The sequence below is a fragment of the Globicephala melas genome, chromosome 10, assembly GCF_963455315.2.
Source record: "Globicephala melas chromosome 10, mGloMel1.2, whole genome shotgun sequence".
In the NCBI taxonomy this organism is placed as follows: domain Eukaryota; kingdom Metazoa; phylum Chordata; class Mammalia; order Artiodactyla; family Delphinidae; genus Globicephala; species Globicephala melas.
The window spans coordinates 89915993-89940046 of record NC_083323.1 but is presented as its reverse complement, the minus strand read 5'-3'; the positions used below and the strand labels follow the sequence as shown (position 1 = coordinate 89940046).

General features: G+C 39.2%; 1 pseudogene; it reads right to left on the bottom strand.

Moving 5' to 3' along the window:
* Positions 1-5320: 5320 nt before the first annotated feature.
* On the bottom strand, positions 5321-16742 carry LOC115844378 (large ribosomal subunit protein eL18-like; annotated as a pseudogene).
* Positions 16743-24054: the final 7312 nt, after the last annotated feature.

Genomic DNA, 24054 nt, shown 5'->3' with positions numbered 1-24054 from the left:
GCCGGACTCAACACATTCTGGACTTTTCTTTTTCAGAGTGAACTTGTCCACAGGATTCATGAATTCCCACCCACCCTCAGCCATGTGGTAAAGGCTCTGTTTCTAGGAGGAAGTGGCCTGCAGCTGTCAAACTATCCCATGAATAAAGAATCTTTTAAATTCACCGATAAAGGCAGATCTAAAGCCACATTCTCCAATCAGCTTTAACAGTAATAAAGCTGTTGGTTTGATCTCCATCTGTCTATCTCTTCTGTCTCTAAATTGGTTCTGAATTCAACTGGGAAAGAGGGATGTCATGTATTGGCTGCTCTACACACCTAACATATGTCTTCCCTATCAAATGTAGCTGATAAATATTAACTAATGACAAAGTCATAGAATGTAAATTCTATGAGAGCAGAGCCCTTGCTTGTGTTATTCACTGCCATTTTTCTGGTACATAAAAAAATACCTGTTGAGTGGCTGAAGTTACAGCTTCTTTAGCTCAGATCGCAAAGATTCTCACATTTCAGAAGAAAGCATTTGGGGCATTTCATTTTTTTTCTCACTAACACCTGAAAGATTGATGAAAGATGGTCTCAATGTAAATGAAAGGACTGGAACCACGGCAGAATTGTTGAATTTTTCACAGGAGAGATTGACAGTCTGGTGTGTCACGGATTGGAATTGAGGCTTATCTAAGGCTTCTTCTCTGGCCCGGGACCACAGGACTGGGAAATCTCAAAGGATGGAAAAGGAACAAAGAGCACTGACATGGGCCAGTGATAAAGGCTGGTCCTAAGGAACACAAGGAAGGGATTTGAGGGTGTGAAGGGTACATTCTAAAGTAGATAAGGAGCTCACACAATGCTGGGTATGAAGCAACGGAAGAGAATGTCTCTGAGCCACTGCCCCCAGCAGGATGTGTAGACTGACAGAGAATAGGGTGGCACAGGACACTGGGAAAGATGTTTTCAGAGCAGGAAGCCATTCCTGATGCCAACGGCAGTGGACTTTAAAATCTACACACTCTGATCCTGTCTGCCAAAGAGACAGGAACTGGCTGTGAGAGCTGTAGCAGGACAGACTACCCTGAGCCAGAAACAAGTGAGGAGGGCGAGTGCCTAAAACTCTACCTACTGGGGCTTCCCTGGTGGTGCAGTGGTTGAGAGTCCGCCTGCCGATGCAGGGGACGCGGGTTCGTGCTCTGGTCTGGGAAGATCCCACATGCCGCGGAGTGGCTGGGCCCATGAGCCATGGCTGCTGAGCCTGCGCGTCCGGAGCCTGTGCTCCGCAACAGGAGAGGCCACAACCGTGAGAGGCCTGCGTTCTGCAGAAAAAAAACCAAAAAAAAACAAAAAAAAACTCTACCTACTGGAGGGGAGGAAAGCCTGCCAGAAAACTCAGAAAGGGGACACTTAAGAGAACTACAGGCAGCTGCAAATGAAAAGACTGAGAATTGATCCTAGAGACCTCAAAACAAAAAAGACAATCCCACAGCACAAGAGTGTAGAACTGGGGCAACACACGGTGAAGAAGATTCAAGACCAGAAGCTATTCTTTTGCTCATACGAGCTTAAGGTTCCTAAGAGGAATTGGTATGTTATCTCCACCATATAGTGTTTATAATTTGTTGTCCATAATTAGGCCTAAGAATAGCACAATGTATATAGCTCTCATTCCTGTGTATGAATTCAGGCATTCCCCAGAAATCTCTTAATGAAGTCCCGAGGCTACCTTTCGGGTACAGTCATATGTAGGACCCAACTATTAGTTAGTATTACGGTGCCTAGCATGGCTAAGAACGTGCAAACAGCAGTGCATCGTTCTGTTTTGATAAAGCACGTTACTTAAGTGACAGACTCCCGGGAGATCAGGTGTCATGCCTGATTTCAGGCTCTGCAGTTAGAGCACCTGGGTTTGAACTCTGCCCAGCCACTTACTTGCGAGTTGTAAAAGCTTGGGTCAGTCACTCCTCATTTGTAACTTCAGTTTCCTCATCTGCATAAACGTACACATGGAGATTAGAAGGGTGTTTACAGTATAGAGCTGTAGCAAGAATCCGATAAGGGGAGTCACATACATTAAATAAGTGTTTATATAAAATGAATTGATTACCTGTTTATATAAATTTCATGAGTTTTTCACGATAGATAATTCACATAAAACCCTTTGCACCGTGACTGGCATACGGCTAAGTTCACAGAAATGGTGAGATGTTACTGTTAATGGATCCTAAACGTGTGCTGAGTCCCTGCTGTGTACTTGAGTGACTGTCGAGAATGTGCTGAATATCCAGCTATTGCTATCCAGCCACCCTTTATATTTCATGTTTGGTCCAGCCTCTTTCAAAGCTGCGAATTTTCCTTTTCTCTACAGTATCACTGATTTTTTTCTTCCAAAGAGCATAAGCAGTATATGATTGGTCTACCTCTCGCAATCTACCTCTTCTCTTCCCTATTGAAATTTTAGTGACAGGTGACTTGGTAATATGATCAGTAATCCCTGGACCCCCTGCTTTTCCCATCCTTGTATTATTCAAGGGCTCTGATTCCCATCGCCTCTTTCCATCCCCTTTCCCCCCTTCCTTCTTTCTTCATGTATTTCTAAGCCTCTGTTATGTACACTGTATGTTGCTAGAAGCTGTGGAAAATCCCAAGAAGCACACTCACATGTACACACACACACACACCAGGTTCTCAAGCATTTAGAATCTATTTGAGGAGACAAGACATAAAAAGTTAAATATAAGACTTGAATGGCAACGCAAGACATTATTGTAAGATATGTACCAAAGCTGTTTATAATATGTGATCAGTGATAGTCCTTACAAACCTAGCATATCGCACCGTCAATCTCTGTTGTAAGTAATTTAGAGTCTCGGATTCCTTCTTGAACACAGAGATGGCTTTACTCTATAGATCATGAAGATGTAGAAATCATCTAATTCCAGTGATGCTAGATGAACTTAAAACCTTAAGCTGGAAGAAGTTAGAGATCCAGACGTCCACATAAAGGAAATTCAGTAGCAGTTATATTTTTGGAATTTGATGCAATTATTTGTTAGAGGGGCTCCTCGAAATCACCCCCAAATTCCTACTAGAGTGTGGATGAGCATAAAATATGAACAGAAAATTTGCCCACTAATGATATACAGAGAATTATTCCAAGTAGTGATGTTTTGATAAATGGAGCTATTGTATTTGGAAAATGTGCAATGAAACACAGATATTCAAGTAGGAGGAAAAACTTGGTAATGCTAAATGGACTGGGGTTATAACTGGTGACAAATTCATATGAACATGGAATGCGAGGGGGTGCAGAAAAGAAAGAACATGACTTTAGACTAAACAAAGAAATCACATTATGCGTCAAGGGAAACAGGCAAGTCTGTTGACATCTCCTTGGTGAAACACTTTTGGAATAATACACATGATCTCGGGATTTCAGCACAAGGAAGACGTTGAAAAACGTACGAAATTCCGATGTGAAAAGCACAAGTGGTTATGAGGACCTGCCAGATTGATTTATGAGGTGTGCCTGGTACAGTCACCACCTAAATCTGTGCACACATGTGAGCATCTCATACAGAAACCCAATGATTATCAAAACAATTATAGTCTTCTCTCTCTGTTCTCTTGTCAAGGATAAGCTTTTGTTGGCTTAAGATCCCTTGCCTTGAAAATGAGATTATTTTAAAATTTGTCATCAGGCAGGCCCTATCCGGGAAATAAGAATACGTGCAATTCACATACAAGTGTCAAATTCAAACTCAGTTGTAATGAGCTAAAGAGACTACAGTTCTAAAAACAAATGGTTCTAGAGGCAACAGAAATGAAAAATAACCTTAGCTGATGGATAACTAGTAGTTGTTGCTAGACTTAGCCTTTGCCAATAACCCAAGTGGGAGAGGAGAGGTAATAGAATGCAGAAAGAAATGAAAAACAAGCAAACGAGGCTGAAGGGTGAGACGTGCGCATTCAGTGACATAGTTTCTTAGGAAAGATGAGAGAGCTTGAGCTAATTTAATGATCAACAGGAAGGTGTTAAAATTATCTGGTTCACTTAAAAAAAGATAACTCTATTGTAAGCCATAAATTACTGAAATTATTATACCAGTATATAAGGAAAACACGAATGTTTTAAATATAGGATAAAAATAGTCCTTGTTGGAGATACTGTTTACTCAAAAGGCTGACTCTGCATATATAAATGTTACAAAAGAAATCACTTTAAATTCCTTATGTAGTCAACTGGCATTTTATAGTGAACTGCAAAAAAAGTCAACAGCAAATGCAAAGAATTTTAGAAAACATATATCTCAGAAATGATTGCCTTTTACTTATAAATGCACTTTAGAATATATTCGGCATGAATTGTTTTCTGTTTGGAAATAATTGCCTATAAGTGGTATAAAGAAAAGGAAAGTTATGGGCAAACACACAACTTGTAAAACTAAAGTATGTTAATGATTGTGATTCCACATATGCTTGATTTTAGGGGAAGTGTTTTGAAATTCATGTAGAGCACTGAAAAAAAGTTATAGCACAAATGATTCAAGATGAGGTCAAGCAAATTATAAATCAAAACATAAGTGTACCTCACAGTATATTTATTTTCAACACAGTCACAAAATAACCTGTTTAGCCGCTGAAACAAAGCTTAAACATGAAAAAATTTATTTTAGAATTAACATCTTTTGAAAAAGTCAAAATTAGCTCCATCTGTACAAAAACCTCCCACTGCTGACCATTGTTTATTGAATCAAATGAACAATTTTCAGCTTATAGGCAACTCAGTTATCTATTCCAGGCTGCTCCACAGTATAGATGACTCAACCTATTTTTCCTGTTTCATTAATTCATGACTTATAACTTAATAGTTGGTTACTTCTTTGTGAAGTGAACAGAATAATTTTAAGCACCTTCCTAATCAGAAAGAAATTCTTTCAAGTTCTTAGAAAATATCTCATATGTTTCTTCTTGACTAGTTGTTGCCCTTCAGATGTCTACGCAGGCCGTGTAGGTAACATAAGTAGATACAGTGGATCTGGAGGGGACCAGACACATGGGAAAGGACACACCTGTCTGAGGGTGAGCCTCTGCACAATTCCTGGTTGCTAGCTCTTCCAGTTCTTTAAGAGGAGCCTGAAGTCTAACTCTTATGTGAAATTTCCAACTTTTGAAAGTGGGAATTGATTTTTAAAAAAAAAATACTATGTAAACTCCAAAAGAGAATCAACAGTTTCCAGGCTAAATATGGTCCTTGGGCTTTCATCATTTTTTTTTTTTTTCTTTTTTCAGCATCTGAAATCTTCTTCATAACAATGCAGGATCTGGAGTTAGTTTTTGTAGCCACGGCTGGCCTGTTGGCCTTTGGGCCCTTGGAGCATATGTGGCCGTGTGGGGTTCCTGGGGCCTTACCGAGATGCCTGGACACCTGTCGGCCGTTTCAAGGACTGGAGAGGAGGACAGGGCCACAGCCCTTGGGAGGGGGGCATCCAGGGCCAGCTGGTCAAGGGGGAGGATCTTGCCCCTGGCCTTGGGGATGTGGCTCTGGTGCGGCCGCCTGCCCGCAGTGTCCTGGCCAGGACACTTCATCTTCCGGATCATCCGGTAAAGGGACAGAGGCGGCTGGTGGGTGCGACACACAAACAGCCTCTTCAGGCCAACCTGGTTGAAGGTGGAGTCAGTTTGTCCAGAAGCCTGTACAGATTGGCCAACAGCCTTAAGGAGATGTCCTGGCTCTTGGGCTTGTCAACAAAAATAATCAATAAACAATCAATAATAAGAATAGAAAAGAGTTTTATATGAGCCAAACTGAGGACTATCCTGGAAGCCCCCTTCCCAGATTAGTCTGAGAAACCGCTCTGGAGAAGCAGGGTTTTCAGCACGGTTTTATATCTTGTCAGAACAAAGAACATTAAACAAGTGAGGGTTAGGACTTCCCTGGTGGTGTAGTGGTTAAGAATCCGCCTACCAATGCAGGGGACACGGGTTTGAGCCCTGATCCGGGAAGATCCCACATGCCAGGGAGCAACTAAGCCTGTGCGCCACAACTACTGAGCCTGCGCTCTAGAGCCTGTGCTCCGCAACAAGAAAAGCCACCGCAATGAGAAGCCTGTGCACTGCAATGAAGACCCAATGCAGCCAAAAATAAATAAATAAATTTATTAAACAAACAAGTCAGGGTTACATTTCTTCAAGTTTTCAAAAAAAAAAAAGCAACACAAAACAACATACACAGTGAGTCAGCATGGCTGTGGCATCTGGGAAGGGAGTCTTATCGTCAAAGGAGGACCAGCATTGGTGTCCCAGGAAGAGGGCATTTAATCTTTACTTTTAACATGGACATTCTTTACTTCTGGTCAATGTGCCCTTTTTCTTTAATAATTAAAGCAGAGGTATAATGTGTGTTTGATAGGCCACCAACAGGCTATCTTAGTTAGCACAAAATTCAAGTTAACGCATGTATGAGCCAGAATGACTTCCCTATATCTCAGTATGCGAACATTTCTTTTATCAGGCTCCTCGTGTCAAACCTTTCCGTCCTTGTTATGGGGATGTCAACTCCATGACGGCGCCCTGTCCTTGGCCAGGTCCCGAAAGAGAGAGCAGAGCCAGGGTGGGCGGGGAAAGCCTTCAGCCAGTGGCATCTTGGTCCTTGAACTTTTGGTTTTAACCGCTATGGCAAACTCTAAACCAACTAACTCCCAACCTCCAATTCAATTTTCTGCCCTTGTGTCTTTGTTCACACCAGTTCATGGACAGCCGTCTTCCCTTTTTTCCCTCCAATTCACTCTGAAACTTCCCCTGATCCTCTTCTTTATGAAATATTCCTTCTTTTTCTCCAGATCTCTTTTTTATCCTCTGGATCCATGTAATAGTAAACCCTTTCCTACACCAAAGTGTTCCTTGTGTCTTATTCATTTATATATGTGTTTTATTCTTCCTGCTAACAGTATGAAGTCCTTGAAGGCAGAGATTATTTTGCTAATGCCTGACACTTAGACCTTCAGTAAGTGCTTGTAGAACTGAAATGAATTGGATATGGAAGATATGACTTACAGGTGCACTGTGGGCAGTGTTTTTCATGGATACTCTTTTTTGAGCTGAACCATGTACAGTTAACATTTACAAGGCTAAAGTCTAGGAAAAAAATCAGTTAAATCATTTTTCTTTAACAGATGGTGCATCTGTGTTTCCTAATGCAATATCCTGACTCTGTATCATTGTCACAATTAAGTAATAGTTGCCTGCACAACCTTTGGTAAAAAAGAATCTCTCCTCTATGTGGAGTTTAAGGTAATGTCCCAATCCTGATGAATAAATGCTCCTGCATTTGACTCAGTGTGGGCTCTTTCTGGTAGATTTCCTTTTTTGACCCCAAACAATCGATGAAGTCCTTCTTGGTTTCAGTTTGTGAAGGTAGGTAGTTTAGAGCAAACCAGGCCTATGTGGTTAAATTCTGATCCTGGGACCCAGAACACAGAATTTTCTGGCTTTCTGGTCACTCACAGCTTGGCCTAATGCTTGAGTTAGTACTGGGGGGACTCAGCAGAGCTTGAGGAGTGTTGATGGATTTTTTTTTTTTCACTCACTTGAGCGCTAAGTACATTTATCCATAGAATAATGATAAGAATTAGAAATTGTTATCATTCCTACTTCTTTCTGTTTGATCTATATGAAGTACACTGTTTACAGGACAGTTGGGTGTGTGGTAGAAAGATCATTAAAAGAGACCAGCTGTTTGAAAAGCAAGGAGGTTACCTGAGCACGCCAGGACTAGTTTTCTCATGTGTAAGATAAAAAAATGATATGCCTGCCTCTTAGAGTAATCCTCATTTCAGGATTAAATGAAATAATGTATGTGAAAACAACTTTGTGAACATGCTTTCCAAGTGTTCACCGCTGTTTATTTGAAGAACTTACGCACTGTTCCTTTGGTGGTTGATATCTAATTTCTTGGGAACCCTTTTGAGTCAACAAACAATGGCAGGACCAAATCAGGCCAAACCCACTGGTTTACTTATTGTCTAAGACTGCTTCACTCAAGCATGGCGACGTTGAGTAGTGACAGCAGAAACCTTAGGTCCCATAAAGCAAAAAATATTTAATGTCTAGTTCTTTGCAGACAAAGTTTGCCTACTTCTGCATAGTTTTTCACTTGCACGAGATAGTCAGACATTTGGCTTCAAGTCTGAACTTGAAGAGTGCCCCACCTAGACCTTCTTAGGTTTACTGTTTATTTTTCCTGTGGTCACAGGGTAGGAATGAAAACACCTGTGGGATTTGGGACCAGAACAATAATTACTTCTCAGTCTTATCTGCTGAAGCCAGAAGAAAACATCTGCTTTTTTAATTTTGCGGAGAAGGGCGGAATTAAAACTCTCTGGGGAATTCCTCTGTATCTCTGGCACAGAGAAGGAAGGGTGGAAGGCAGGTGAGAACATTTTCTGGTGTAGCAATGCAAACTTAACACAAATCACATTAGCTGAGGGTGAAGCCTGGGCTTTAAAGTTTAAACCTAAATAGGTCTCATTGCTGTTCTTGAACCAGTGGATATATGTTGGCAAAAGTCCCACTAATTCTTCGATTTGTTTAATAAAAGTCATTTAAAAAAAAATCAAATGGATCACTGGGCAGAAATTTGACCAGAAGCACCTTCCAAGTGATAATTAGCTAGCCAATTTTTTTCTGAGTTTTATGTTACCATAAATATTCATGACACATTCCCCATCAAATTGTAAGTTCTTCAGGAAACACTGTTATCAGTTTAAGAACATGAATCAGACTGATAAAGCTAATTGGTTAGGCTTCTTTTTTCTCCTTCATTTTAAATAAAGCTGTCCAAGGTTCCCAGGGTAATGAAGAGCTTTGTTGTTATGACAACTGCTTATTCCTTTCCCTTTGAAGGAGCTTGTGATGTGATAGGCAACACATCAGGAATAATTAAAACAAATGATAAGCGAGACACATCCGCTTAGAGGAATAAACCAGCACAAACTTAAACCATTTTACTGGTTTTCAATTACTGTTTTCATCGCAGGAAATTCACATCATTTGAGCTGGTCATTTGTGCCAATTTCCATCATTTCTTGATCCAAAAATCTTGTCAGTCAGGGAGGATTTAGTTATATACGGAGACCTTTTTTGCCCAGTGCTTTTCACCGTCTAACTTACTCTTCTCCAAATAGTCTGAAACACCAGAAGTGATGGTTTATCAGGGCAAAGGGGCACACTTGAAAATAATTCTGAAAGCTCACATGATTTACGTGCTCTGATTTCTTCAAGGAAAGGCTGGTTGTAGTACTATGGCTTTAGAGCTAACTTCCTAGAACCATAACACAGCTTTCACTTGTTGCTTTGTGCCAAGTTCTTTCACATCCCTTTCTCCTTTAACTTTTACTTGTTGATATCATGTCCATTTCACAGCAGAGGACTCCAATCCCCCAAAGTCCAAGGGACACGCTCAAGGTAGCTGAAAATAATTAGGCGAGAATTCAAACTCAAGTCTTTTGACTCTAGTTGCTTTTTATAAGATGCTAAACTGAAGGAAAACATTGATTTGAATAATTAAAATATAATGCTCTACTGAGGTGGACTATTACTCGTACTCCAATTCCTCCTCATTTCTTTGCTAACCACTTCGACTAGCTAGCCTAATGCATTCTTCCCCCAACTCCTGGGCATGCACCATTGGGGGGTTATAAAAATTTTAGGGATAAAACACAGATTCTTTTCTTTTTAAAAAATTAATGAGAGACTAGGATATAAAGTGTCAGGGTTTCTTCACACGTATGAGGGTTTTATGTATGGTTTTATGACTTTTTTTTCATTTTATATATTCTCATGTATACTTGGTTGTAAGTCATGGTCTAAAAAGCTTGAAAGTCACTTCTCTATACTATTTTTGTTCACCTCTTAATTCTCTAATTTTATTTCACTTCTCTTTTTCTGCCTTTTTTGATGCTGATAGACATGAAATGCACTGTTAAATATTTGTCTTTAATAAATGGTAACTGCAAAATCAGACTTGGCTACCTCTCTCTAAAATAGTAAGAAAACAGAGAAAGCTGTCCTTCTTACATGAAATTTAAGACTCCGTTTTTCCATTATGAGAGTCGGGGAACTAAAACCTCAATGAAAAAAAAAAAAGATGCTGCAGCCCTCTAAGTTAAATGCTATACATATATTGACAAGATTTTCTTCCATACTTTCTGCGAACCTCTTCAGTTTTACTGTAGGGTTCCTGGCTTAATTGCTACTCTTCTTGGAAGGAGCCACAGAGGATTGGGAAGGAATTTATATGAGAAGAGTGAATATGAAAGTGTATTGGAGAGATGTAAACATAGGCTAGACTTCTATAAAGTATTCTTGCCAAAAATATTTCACCCAAATTCATGAAGCCGCTAGACCTAATCTGTAGAGTAGAGGAAATACAGGGGATGGAGGCACAAGTTAAGGGACACCATAGAGAAACAGACAAATTCAGAGTGTGTGTTGCTTTAAAAGCAAATTTGTCTAGACTGTCTTAAAAGGAAAGGTCATGGAGGGCAAAAGAGTGGGCTTAGGTACTGGATTAAAAGAGACTAAAGAGACAGTTAACAACCAAATGTAATAAGAGAGAATTGATTGACTACTGCATAGAAAATGAATTTATAAAAGTCATTTTTTGCATAATTGAGGAAAAGTAAATATGGGCTGGATATTAGATATTATGGAATTGTTAATTTTCTTAAGTGTGATTATATTATGGTTATGTAATTGAATGGCTTTATTCTTAGGACATGCATGGTGAAGTATTTAAAAATGAGGTGTCATGTCCATAATTTGTAATTTACTTCTTAATAATTCATTTATCTGTCTATCATCTATCTACCAATCCTGCATCTATCAAAAGAGAGAGAGGTAGATTGAGCAAGTGTGGTCAAATATTTACAGCTAGTAAATCTAGGTTAATGATATATGGATTTTTAAAAATACAGTCATAACTTGTCTCTAGGCTTAAAAAGTTTTCAAAATAAGAAGTCAGGAGAGCAAAAAATACATATGGTATGATTCCATTTATATAAATTTCAAAAATAGACAAAACCAATTTATGGTGTTAGACATCAGGATGTAGGTTGCCTCTGGGAAGGACTGAAAGGATTATGATTGGGAAGGGACAGAAGTGGATTGAGGTCTAGGACTATTCTACTCCTTAACTTGGGAAGTGCTTATGTGGGTATGTTCCCATTGAGACAGATCACTGAGCTGCATATTTTGTATATGCCTGTGCTTAAAGAAGTAAAAAGACAGAGTAGATAATTAACATTCGAGAGTAGTTTATTTCTGCTGGGGTTGAAGGGACTGATTTTTCAGTGTGAGAAAAGGGAAAGTAAAAGGCTGGACTTACATCAAAGGCCATGTCTGAGTTTGGGCAAGGCCTTCAGAAATCTCTTGAGTTTGGGGAAATGGGGGCTTAAGCTAATTTGTATAGTTTCTGCATGTGACTAATTAAAAAATATTTTGCTGTTAAAATTGCTTAGATGTAAAAAAAATTACAGTAATTAAAAATTATTGCTTCAGATGTTGAATTTGAAAGCCTGCTGTACCATATATGGTTGTCATACTGCTGTAAGTTCATTATTATACAGTTGTGTTGTAGCTATTTCTGTAAGATTTTTACAACAAGATCCAAAATACTATGTATTTTTTATGCTAAGAGAGTATGTGCTTATCTTCCAAAGGTAATGGTACTGCCAGGCAGAATGGAATCTGGTTTATGGGCAAAAATGGCTATTTCTTAGTTGGTATTTCTCTAAGCTTTTAACTTTGGATTAGGAAGAGAATCAATAATTCTCCCCACTTTCTCCTACTTCTCTCCTATCATGGGTGGTTGCAGGTTTCCTGGATGATGGTTTAGAACTCATTCATATATTGGGGCATTTGCTACCCATAGGGGGTTATGAATCAAAAAAGTACTGCTAAGCTCCTACGGTGGTGTAAGATGGTCTTAACTGATGTTATGGTGATTCTTATGTATCACGACAGTTTCTGGGAAGTAAAACCATCCACTCTGACCTGGGTGCTGTTTATTTTTCTTCTGATATATTCATCTCTTCTTTCATTCACTTATTCAACAGCGTCTTTCACTTGAATGTACATTTCATGAGGGTAGGGACTTCATCTGTCTTGTGCATTGCTGAATCCCTAGTACCCAGTAGCTGGCACATGGGAGGTGCTTCAAAACTATCTGTTGAAATAATGAATGGATGAATGTGCTTTAAGAACCTAACATATGTTCAAAGCAGGCATAGAACAGAGAGAAGAATTGGAGGTTGAGACTTAGTATGAGCAGAACAGTGGACTCCTCTGCCTGTCTTAAGGGATTTCAGCTCAGAGTTTTATCTCCTCAACTCTTATATTAGTTAAGGTATTGCTGGCTGCCATAACAGGAAACTCCCAAGTCTTAGGGGCTTATGATATCAAACATTTATTTTTTACTTAAGTAACATCCAAACTTTGTGTTTGGTACCAGCTGAAGTGGAGGGTGGGGAAAGCAGGATCCGTGGAACACAGTTATTCTGAGATCTGGGACCATGGAGGCTCTGACATGCACAACCCAGGCATCCGAGCTCACTCTGACCAGTGATATTCAGCTGGTGGAAGAGAGAGGATGGAGAAGACACACATGTTTCTTAACGATCTTGGCTTGAAGTGATATCTACCACTTCTGCTCACGTTCCGTTGACAAGAACTAATCACACCCTTCTTTATCCCCTTCTCCAGATGCAATGGGGGCTGAGCAGGTATAGCTTCACAGGCTAATGACCTGTGCAGCACAGGGCCTCATGCCTAGAAGGGTGCCGTGCTGGGTTTAATGCTCTGTTATCATTATCTTGAAATTATTGATAATTTTTTAAAAGTGGGGTCAGCATTTTTATTTTACACCAGGCCACACAAATTATTTACTGGGGTCTGAGGCTGAGAAATGTACTCTTTGACAGGGCAGCCCCTTCCCAACAATTGCTCTACATTATGGAAGGGAATCATAAATATTTGGTGGACAGCTAGCTATCTCTGCCAGCCCTAAGCGTTGTTTCCAAGTTTGAAGCAAATAAGAGTCCATGTGATATTTTAAAAATCCAGTATTTAAGAATCCCCAGTAACCAAGTGAAAAGAATCAAAAAAGTACTGCTAAGCTTAAAGCTTTTTTAAATGATAGAATGCCACTAGCTTGGCTAGGAAAAATTTACAGCAAGGGCATATCTTAATAGAATGGGCATCTGTGGAAAAGCAACATGGCACAGATATATGTGACAACTGTAACCACATGCCAGTTCTAGTATTTTGGATTCAAAAAATATTTAATAAGTATATAGTAAGTGTCAGCCATTCATCTATGGTTGGAAAACCACAGCTAAGATGGACCAAAAAGAAAAAATCCCTGCCAATAAATTTATTTGGTGCCATTCTTTTATATGTATATATATGTATGTATGTATATACGTGTATGTATAAGAGAATGGCATTAAATATATATTTTATATATTTAATTGTATATATTTAATTGAAGTATAGTTGATTTACAGTATTGTGTTAGTTTCAGGTGTACAACAAAGTGATTCAGTTATACATGTATATTTTTTTCAGATGATTTTCCATTATAGGTTATTACAAAATACTGAACGTAATTCCCTGTACTATACAGTAAATCCTTGTTGCTTATCTATTTTATGTATAGTAGTTTGTATCTGTTAATTTCATACTCCTAATTTATCCCTCCACCCCTCCCTTTCCCTTTTGATAGCCATAAATTTGTTTTCTATGTCTGTGTGTCTGTTTCTGTTTTGTAAATAAGTTCATTTGTGTCATATTTTAGATTTCACATATAAGTGATATCATATGATATTTGTCTTTCCCTGTCTGACTTACTTTACTTAGTATGATAACCTCTAGGTCAATCCATGTGGCTGCATATGGCAATATTTCATTCTTTTTTATGGCTAAGTAATATTTCATCATATATATATATATCTCACATCTTCTTAAACCAGTCGTCTGATGATGGGCACTTGGGTTGTTTCCATGTCTTAAATGCCATTCTTTTATATTTCACAAACAGCTTTATAGAAGTATAATTGGCACAATAAGCTTCATATATATAAAGCATATAGTTTAACTTTAAAGTAGTGCAATTTAGCATATGTAATACCTGTGGAATCCCCTTCCCACCCCATTCAGTCTCCAAACAACCATTTATCTGCTTTCTACCAATATGGATTAGTTTGTATTTTCTAGCAGTTTACATATATGTACTATTTTTTGTCTGACTTCTTTTTCTCAACATAATTATTTTGATATTCATCCATGTTGTTGCATGTATCAGTAGTTCATTTCTTGTACTGCTGAGTAGAATTCCATCATATGGATATACCAACTTGTTTATCCATTCATTTGTCGTTAGACATTTGAACTGTTTCCAGTTACTGACAATTACAAATAAAGCTGCAGTGAACATTTGTGTACAAGTACTTCTGTGGACTTAGGCTTTCATATATCTTAAGTAATACCTAGAAATGAAATGGCTGGTAGGTGTATGTTTAACTTCTTAAGGAATGGCTAAACTGTTCTTCAAAGTGGTTGTACCATTTTATGTTCCTGCCAGCAGTGCATAAGAGTTACAGTTGCTCTACACCATTAGTATTTTTTAAAATTTAATTTTTTTCTACAGCAGCTTACCATCAATATTTTTAATTTTAGAGATTATAATAGGTGTGTAATGGTATTTCATTGTGGTTTTAATTTGCATTTCCTGAACTACTAATGATGTTTAAAATCTGTTCAATACATTTTTCTTATTTTTATTTTAAATGCAAATGATCTCTTAGGGAGCATTGTATAATAAGAAAAAAGTTTTTATATTATCCACATAGTTTCTAAAATATTATTTCAGCTTTTGCATTTAAAAAATATTTGCCTTCATTTTTGAAGTACATTTTTACAGGATATAAAATTGTAGGTTGACAGTTTCATTCTTCCAGTACCTTAAACTTGGCAGCTCCACTGTCTTCTCACATGTCTTATTTCCAGTGAGAAGTCTGTTATCCTCCTTATCTTTGCTCTTCTTTACATAACGTGTCTTTTTTTCCTCTGGCTGCTTTAAATTTTTTTCTTTTTATGACTGGTTTTAAGCATCCCAATTGTGATGTTCCTTGGTGTAGTTTTCTTCATGGGTATTGTGCTTGGGGTTTGTTGAGATTCTAAGACTTGTGGGTTTATAGTTTTCATCTAATTAGGAAAAAATTTGATCATTATACCCTTAAGTATTTTATCTGCCCCGTCTCTTTCATGGATACCAATTACATGTATATTAAGCCACCTGAAGACGTTCCACAACTCATGGAACATCTGCTCCTTTTTTTCCAGTCTTTTTTCTTTCTGTGTTTCTTTTTGGATAGTTTCCAGTTCTTTGTCTGAAAATTCACTACTGTTTTCATCTACAGCATCTGATCTATTATCATCCCCACATGGTGCATTTTTCATCTCAGGGATTATAGTTTTCACGTCCAGAAGTTTGATTTGCATTTTTTATATATTTTCATGTTTCTGCTTAACATGTTCAATCTTTCGTCATAGTGAACATAGGAAATACAGTTGTCATAACTGCTTCAATGTTCTGGTCTATTACTAATCTCGTCACCTGTGTCATTTCTGGGCAGAATTCCATTATGGGGTATAATTCTTTTATACTCCAGGGCGATCCACTGTAGATCTTCAGAGCTCTGTCTGCAGCTGTCTCCTCTCTGGTTACCCTTCTTTGTGAATTCTAGCTGCCTTGGCCTATGTGGACTTCCAGCTTCGTTTCCTCAACTCAGGCGCACCTCAGGGTTCTACCTGGGGTCTCCTCTTCTGCGCTACAACCTGGGAACTCTCCACAAATAGGAAACTGGGACAATTGTTAGGCTCACCTCATTTCTTTCTTGTCTCTCAGTGACGGTTGCCTTTAATTTTCTGGTGTCCAATTTCTTGAAAACCTCTTTTTAAAATATATTTTGTCTTTTTTTTAGTTGTTTCAGGCAGGAGGCTAAGTCTGGTCACTGTTATTCATCTTGGCTAGAAGTGGATATCTCTATGACATACTTTTTTTTAAAAAAATTGTATAATGGAGTATAGTTGATTAACAATGCTATGTTAGCTTCAGGTGTACAGCAAAGTGATTCAGTTATACAGGTACATGTATCTTTTCTTTTTCAAATTCTTTTCCCATTTAGGTTATTACAGAGTATTGAGCAAAGTTCCCAGTGCTATACAGTAGGTCCTTGTTGGTTATCTGTTTTAAATGTAGCAGTGTGTACATGTCAATCCCAAACTCCCAAGAGTTTGGTAGACATTCTTGACTACCTCTTAGAATCTCCCAGCCACCACCAACACCAGCACACACCAAAAAGGCCCTGTCAGAGAATTGAATCGTAGTGAAGAATATAAATTTCTTGTACACAATTGGTGCTCCATAAGTATTGCACAGGTAAGCGAATGAGGTACTGGAAGGGATACCTCTGAGAAGAAATACAAGGGAGGAGGAGAAGCAGAGTTGTATTTGCCTTCGTCATACCACACCTTGGTGGTGGGGATAACGGAGATGAAGCCTTCAGTTACATCGTTTGTCGGGTATTGAAGGTTCAGAAAGCAACAGTGGCAGGTGTAGGTGCCAGGGGAATGAAGCTTTGCTACGTAGCAGAATGGGAACACTTCAGTTCCTCGTGCTAATGTCGTCATAGGGATAAAAGCAAATACATTTTAGCAGACGCTAAAGAAACAGTGGGGTGAAATTGATAGTGTCTACAGTATGAAATATATTTGGATGGAGATATACAGTTTGTGAAATAATGTCGTAGCACTTCCAAGCCTCATGCTGCCCTGATCCCACCCTGAAATTTCTCTTTCCTCACCAGTGAAACGACATATTGCATAAATGCCGTGATGTTTGGGGAGCACCCAGTGTATCCATGCAGAACATTATCTTAGCTGTGTGTAACGAGGAATCCTGCGGCCTGAAAAAATGGGAGACTGCTGTGCCTGCTAGCATTACTATTATTCTCCACATAGAGCTGGGAGCTATTTCGAGTTTAGAAAAAATAAAAAACATGGACTAAGCCCACTGAGTATAATATAATTCTTGAAATACAAACTGTCCTACACTTTTCTTTTAAATCCAGTTAAGTACCTGAAAAGCTTTAAGGAGGGATTTTAATGACTTAATGCAAGAGCTGTGCACAGAATTAGCATGTCTGAATTTTTTTTCTTTCTCCTTTAAACTATTGAAGAAAGGACTGTAAAGAATTTCTGAGGTTGGGATATGTGGCTTATTGACATCAAAACCATGTACCACAGGGGCAGTTTAGACAAAGTGAATGTGGCTTCGTTGTTAGCCCTTAGGGAGAGGCTTCCTCTCCACCAACTTTCAGAGCACAACCCCTGTCGCTGAGTTGGCGACACAGAGGATGAACCTACGTCCATGGTTTCTGTCTAGTGGAGGATAAACACTAAATCCCCTTGTCACTGATTTGTTTTTGTGAAATTGTGTGATCGCTTTGACCTCTCAACATGCAAATATTCCTAGGAGAGGTACCACTATCAGATCATTTCTTCTCTTTCACGAAAGAGACTGGTCAACATGAAAGGCCTGAGGACGTTGGGAAAGGAAGGAATAATAGAAGGGATGCAGAAAAAGAAAGCAGGACCCAAGGATGTACTTCCAATTTCAGAATTTTGCTAAGGAGCAGTAATGTCTTCACTCATTCATCCATTCATGTATTCAAGCCAACAAGATTTTCCTGAGTGTAAACACATAATTTATTATTTTCTGTCCTTCCTCATACTTAAAAGGATTTTTGTGTTTATGATACACACCCAGTTCCTAGTGTGGACATGACATAGACCCAAAGGCCACAGAAAAACAGTTTATAGAAAAATGTAAACAAAAAGGCCAATCATATATCAAAGTGTAAAGTGCTATATAAATGAAGGTATTATAAGTTATGACAGGCACCGTTCAGAGGAAAGGAGAACTCTAAAAAGAAAGGGGAGGGGCTTCCCTGGTGGCGCAGTGGTTGAGAGTCCGCCTGCCGATGCAGGGGACATGGGTTCGTGCCCCGGTCCGGGAAGATCCCACATGCCGCGGAGCGGCTGGGCCCGTGAGCCATGGCCGCTAGGCCTGCACACGTGGAGCCTGTGCTCCGCAACCGGAGAGGCCACAGCAGTGAGAGGCCCGCATACCGCAAGAAAAAGAAAAAGAAAAAAGAAAAGGGATAGGGTTTGGTAAATAACTAGAAGTGGATATGGCCCCAAGATCTCCAGTTTGGGCAACTAAGAGTTATCATAACTGAGATATAAAATACTGGCAAAGGAACAAATTTGGGGGAAAGATAATGAGTTCAATTTTGGAAATATTGAGTTTGTCTCTTCTATAGGCAACATCCAATGGTGGTTGGATATACTGGTCTAGAGGTGAGAAGAGGCCTTTCTAAACTGGAGGTAGAGATTTTGGAGTTACCTGTTTTTATATAGTAGTTTACTGTGTGAGTTGATAAGATTGACCAGGAAGGTCAAATACACTGAAAAGAGGGTAAGGGCAGAAGAACAATTTTAATGGGAAGCGTAGGCAATGTCGAAAAACTGAATTAGGAGGTAGGGGCACAGAAAGGCAAGAAAGAAACCAAGGGACAGTGATGTGACAGAAACCAGGGGAGGAGAAAATTTCATGGGATTGGGGAGTGGTTGTCAATGGTGCCAAAGGCTTTAGAGGGGTTAGGGAGACCAATGTAGGAATTGGACAGGACAATTCAAAAAAATCCGATAATGTGATGGAAGTGGAAGCTAGACTTCAGTGGATTGAAAAATGAGTGTCATGGAAGCACCCTAAATGTCCATTGACAGATGAATGGATAAAGGAGATGTGGTACATATATACAATGGAATACTACTCAGCCATAAAAAAGAATGAAATAATGCCATTTGCAGCAACATGGATGGACCTAGAGATTATCATACTAAGTGAAGTAAGTTAGACAAAGACAAATATATGATATCACTTATATGGGGCAACTAAAAAGTGATACAAATGAACTTATTTACAAAATAGAAACAGACTCACAGACATAGAAAACAAATTTATGCTTATGGTTACCAAAGGGGAAAGGAGGGATAAATTAGGGGTTTGAGATTAGCAGATACAAACTACTACATATAACATAGATAAACAACAGGGTCCTACTGTATAGCACAGGGAACTATATTCAGTATCTTGTAACAAACCATAATGGAAAATAATATGAAAAACTATATATATATATATATATATATATATGTATAACTGAGTTACTTTTCTGTACACCAGAGACTAACACAACATTGTAAATCAACTATACTTCAATAAAAACAAACAAACAAACAAATGAATAAATAAGTAAATAAAGGGTTACATGGTTAGTTTAAAAAAGAAAAGGAGTGAATGTCAGGGAAAGAAGTGTACATGCTAAGTTTACCCTTTCAAAACAGGTTAGCTGTGAATCTATTAAACCCTCCAAAATGTGGTCTCTGGCCAAGAAATCGTATTGTGTTCCTAAGGAACTTATCTGAGATAAGCACAAAAATGTACATATACCAATACTGATCACAGCATTATTTATGATGATACAAAATTGGAAACAACTTTAATGTTCAATTATAAGGCATTGGTTAAGTAATTTATGGTTCAGTCATATAAAAAATACTACCATTAAATTTATATTGAAAGGAATATACAGACATAAGAAATGCTTACAACACGTTTTCTAAGACTTCTGCATTGAGACTATATTCATTTTGTAATTTTGGGAGAAGTCACTCAACATGCTGTCTCTACCCAAAATAAGCCTGGCTGTGAATGCAGAACAGAGATAAGGCGGTTAGTGGAGGGAATCAGTCAGGGAATGGTTTTCCTTTGCTTCATCTTCCTCTCCCTCCTCTGTTCCCCTTCTTCCTCTTTAGTTGATTAGACACCCTGGAACATGCTTATTTGCTTGGAGGAAGGAGCCAGCAGTGAAAGGCTTAAAATACTGGGGACTTGTTGTGGGACGGGGAGGAATAAGAGAGGAAGCAAGATTCATCTGAAGTTGGGAGAAAATCAGATTCGGAGAAGAGATGAAGAGTGCAATGGTAAGAAAGAATGAAGAGAGGACGGGGGAGGGAGAGAAACAGATGGGGATGTAAATACGTAGATTGATAAGGAACGGGGGTGGGGGGAGACCATTTGAGAAATGTTCATTCAATACGCTTTACTTTTTCTGGGAAAGAAAAGCTAGATCACCCATCTGCAGAATATAAGGAGGTCATGGGTGGTGCTGAAGGCTTGAGAAGGGTTAAAGTTTAGTAAGGGGACCGTTTGTAGGGAATGGGAGAGAACACGTCAGTACCTGGAATGAAAACTTACAATGCTAATGCGTGCCTTGCTTCCTTTCATGTCAATTCCACGATGAGACCAAAAAAAGGGGGAACAGAGTGTGAGTGTATTAGTGATAGGAATTTAACTGTAAGTGTGTGAATGAATAAGCTTCTGCCTCTCCATCTCATTACAAGCATTAACATGTATTTATTAAATTCTTATGATCAAGACGCCGAAGGAACTACAATGATGAGATATGGTTCCCATCCTTATGGAACTTACATCTGGTTGGGGAGATGAATCACGGCCACTTGAAAAATTAACTGCATTACAAGGTAGTGTTTCCATAAGTGATGAAAGCGGCATAAAGAGTCAGACAAATGATTGATCACTTACAACTGGAGTAGTCAAGGAAGATTTCATATTATTTTTACATTGCCTTTGTGTATTTATTTATTTCTCCTTTCTGATAGAGTAGGCACTGCCATGTTCATCTTTAACCCCTGTCACATTTCTTGGTACGTGACAAGCACTTAATAACCATTGCTGAATGAATGGACTAATGAAACAACAAATAAACAAGTCAAGTAAGATTTGACTAACTTGAGGGGAGGAGGGGTGGAAATTCATTTCAGTAGGGTTATGGTAACATAAAAATGTAGAAACAAGGGGAAAAGAAGAAAGGGAAAAAAACAGCATTTACTGAGTATTTATACACCGGCACTGTGTTATATGCTTTTACCTACATTATAGAATCATTTAATTGTCACAATAACCCTGTGAAATCGCTATAAATATCTCCGCTTGAAAGGATGAAGAGTTTCAGAGAGATGAGGCGACTTGCTCAAGTAGTGAATAAATGTCAGCGCTGGGCCCGGAACCTCGGAACACGAGGCTGGTCCTAGGGCAGTGAAGAGGTGGGTTTTCATACACCCCCTTGTGAGGACGTGGCTCTCGGCACGTCCACTACAGCACATGTTATTCCTCTAGCCTTAAACTCCTGTAACTACTGGCTACGTCTCAGTGCATGGTGGTGGTGTTGACCTGAATTCCCATCTCCCGAGTCTTCACTCTGGCAAAAGGGTCCCAAGTGTCCAGGTCCCTGCTCTCTCCAGCCTCATCTCAGGTGACCATCCCTATTCACCAGCATCCACGCTCCAGGTTCCCTGAACTATACTTGCTCATTCACCCTTTTCCACCTTCCCTCATGCTATTCTCTGTATCCCAAAGGCCCTCCTTGCCTTCATCTTTCACAATCTAACTCCCTGGCCACTTCCTTTTTTTCTTGACTTGCAAATAATATTGGTTGCAAGAACTGATTCTTTTGTCTTCCTAAGTTTCCATCATATTCTCGTCTCTTTTCTTTTCCTGCAAATGGCTATGTTCATGGATTCTTCTCTTCTCTCTCCTTCCCTAAAGAAGCCCCCCAGCCAAAGTGCAGTTTAATATTTCTACTGTGACTTCCAGTTGTGAAAGACAAGGGAAATTTGGGCACTTATCCCTAAGACCAGGACTCTGAAATATTGTACCTTCTGTAATTACAGGACCTACTCCCCTAATTCCATGGGATAAAGGAAAAAGAGAATTGAAGTTATGTATATGTGTGTTGATTCATTCGGAGCCCATAAAATTGTTCAGTTTTATCAAGTTCTGGAATTCCTAAACTGTTCTATCTGCATCCTGTCTTGCCCCTGTATATATTTCTGTCCATATTGGGGAGACCTGCTAAGCTGCTCGAGAAAAGTAGAGAGGCCACTTCTGTGGGCTCTGCCCCAAGGTGGTGGCCAGCATGCAACTCCGCAGGCTTCATTGAGCATTTGAACCTCGGAGCTGGGAGGAAAGTGCTGGTGCCTTGAGGGAGGCTTTCTCAGGAACAGAAGGAAACAACACACGTGTCTAGCTTCAGGGATTAATTAACACTATTCTAAAATAAATCCTTCAGAAGAATTTCCCTTCTCTTCGACAGAAATCCATTTGCAAATGTGGACTAATTTTCTATTAAATGAGCCTAAGGCTAGTCTCCTCACATAGTCTTCTGGAAGTAGCTGATGACGGCAGAGCTAAATACCACCCTTACTACCACTATGACCAGGGCATGCAGAGGGTGTGGCGCGTGTGGTCTCTGCCACAGGCTGGGCCTGCAGTTAAGTGTTCCTGGTAGTGGTGCCAGGAGAGATTGGGGTTGATACACAGTTTAACCTGACTCCAGTTCAAGAAGATTTAGAAATAGCCCATGGCAGTCACCTGGGCCAGAAGGGGAAAGAGGATTGTTCTAGGAACTCTTAGGAGAGTCTGTGCTGATCCCTTTCTCTATAGTTAGATGACAGCTGGAAGAGGGGAAGCAGCCACCTGTGCCCACAGTCCACCAAGAAGTTAGTCCACCAGAATTCCCAGCTCGTCCACTCCTCCAGGCCTTCCATCTCTCCCTCATGGGTGCGGAGGGGCTCCCTAAGGGGCCCCAGCCTGCAGCTCTTCTGCCAACTTGCTCTAGTGAAGTGGTATCACAGAACAATGGCAGGTCACCTCTTGTACCTCATTTTTACAAAATCATATGAATGTTGGCTTCTTATCAAAGAGAACAAGTACTGTCTTCCAACAAATACACAGGCCAAATCAGGATGTCAAACTAAGGATATTGTGACTAGAGAAGGGAAGGACAGGAGGTGGGAAGGTAGAGTAAGAGGCCATTGTCAGAAAGGATCAACATTACACCTTTTTTGTTTGTTTGTTTGTTTCTGGAAAGATAATCTATTCAGTAAGTATTTTCTGAATGTTTACTATTTTTTTTTTAATTTTTATTGGCATATAGTTGATTTACAATGTGGTGTTAGTTTCTGCTGTACAACAGAGTGAATCAGTTATACCTATAAATATATCCACTCTGTTTTAGATTCTTTTCCCATAGAGGTCATTACAGAGTACTGAGTAGAGTTCCCTCAACAATACGTCTTTAAGTGCTTATTCATCAGTTTCTAAGAATCACCTATTCCTAAAAATCTCTGTGTATTGAAAAACTAAAAGCCATACGTTACCTAAATAAATACCTAACCTTTTTTCCAGAAGTAGAGTTTTGGTTTGTTTTGTTTCTTTTTGAGTTTGGAAAATGAAAATTAGGTCATGCTGGAAACCCTTTTTCTATACAAAATATATTCTCTAAATTAGAGGAAGTGCAGTGACTAAAGATAACAGGGACCATCCAGTTTGTTTATTAGAGAAATAAACAAATTAAAAACTCAAACATCGTTTTGGCTCCATATTTGTGTACAAGTAAGATTATTTAGGATAAGTTCTTAGATGTGAACTTGCTGTGTTAAAGTATGTAAATTTCATAGATATTACCATCATATTGCAGTTCTGTGTCTTCAAGTTTAATTCATTTTAACATGCTTAACCCATTAATATTTAGCACACTTATGGAGTCCTTCCCATCTTCAAGGGACCACATTAAGACTGGAGATAAAAAGGTGAATACAATGCAGTCCCTACTCTGGAGGAGTTCCTAATAACGTGGGGGACACTAACATGTAACTCAATCATGACAAAAAGCCAGAGAGGGTGTCCAGTATACGGGTAGTTAAAGGAAGCAGTGACTGATTATACCTGAAGGTGTTGAGAAAATCTGTTCAGATAAAGTGACATTTTAGTGAGGACCTTGAAGGATGAGTA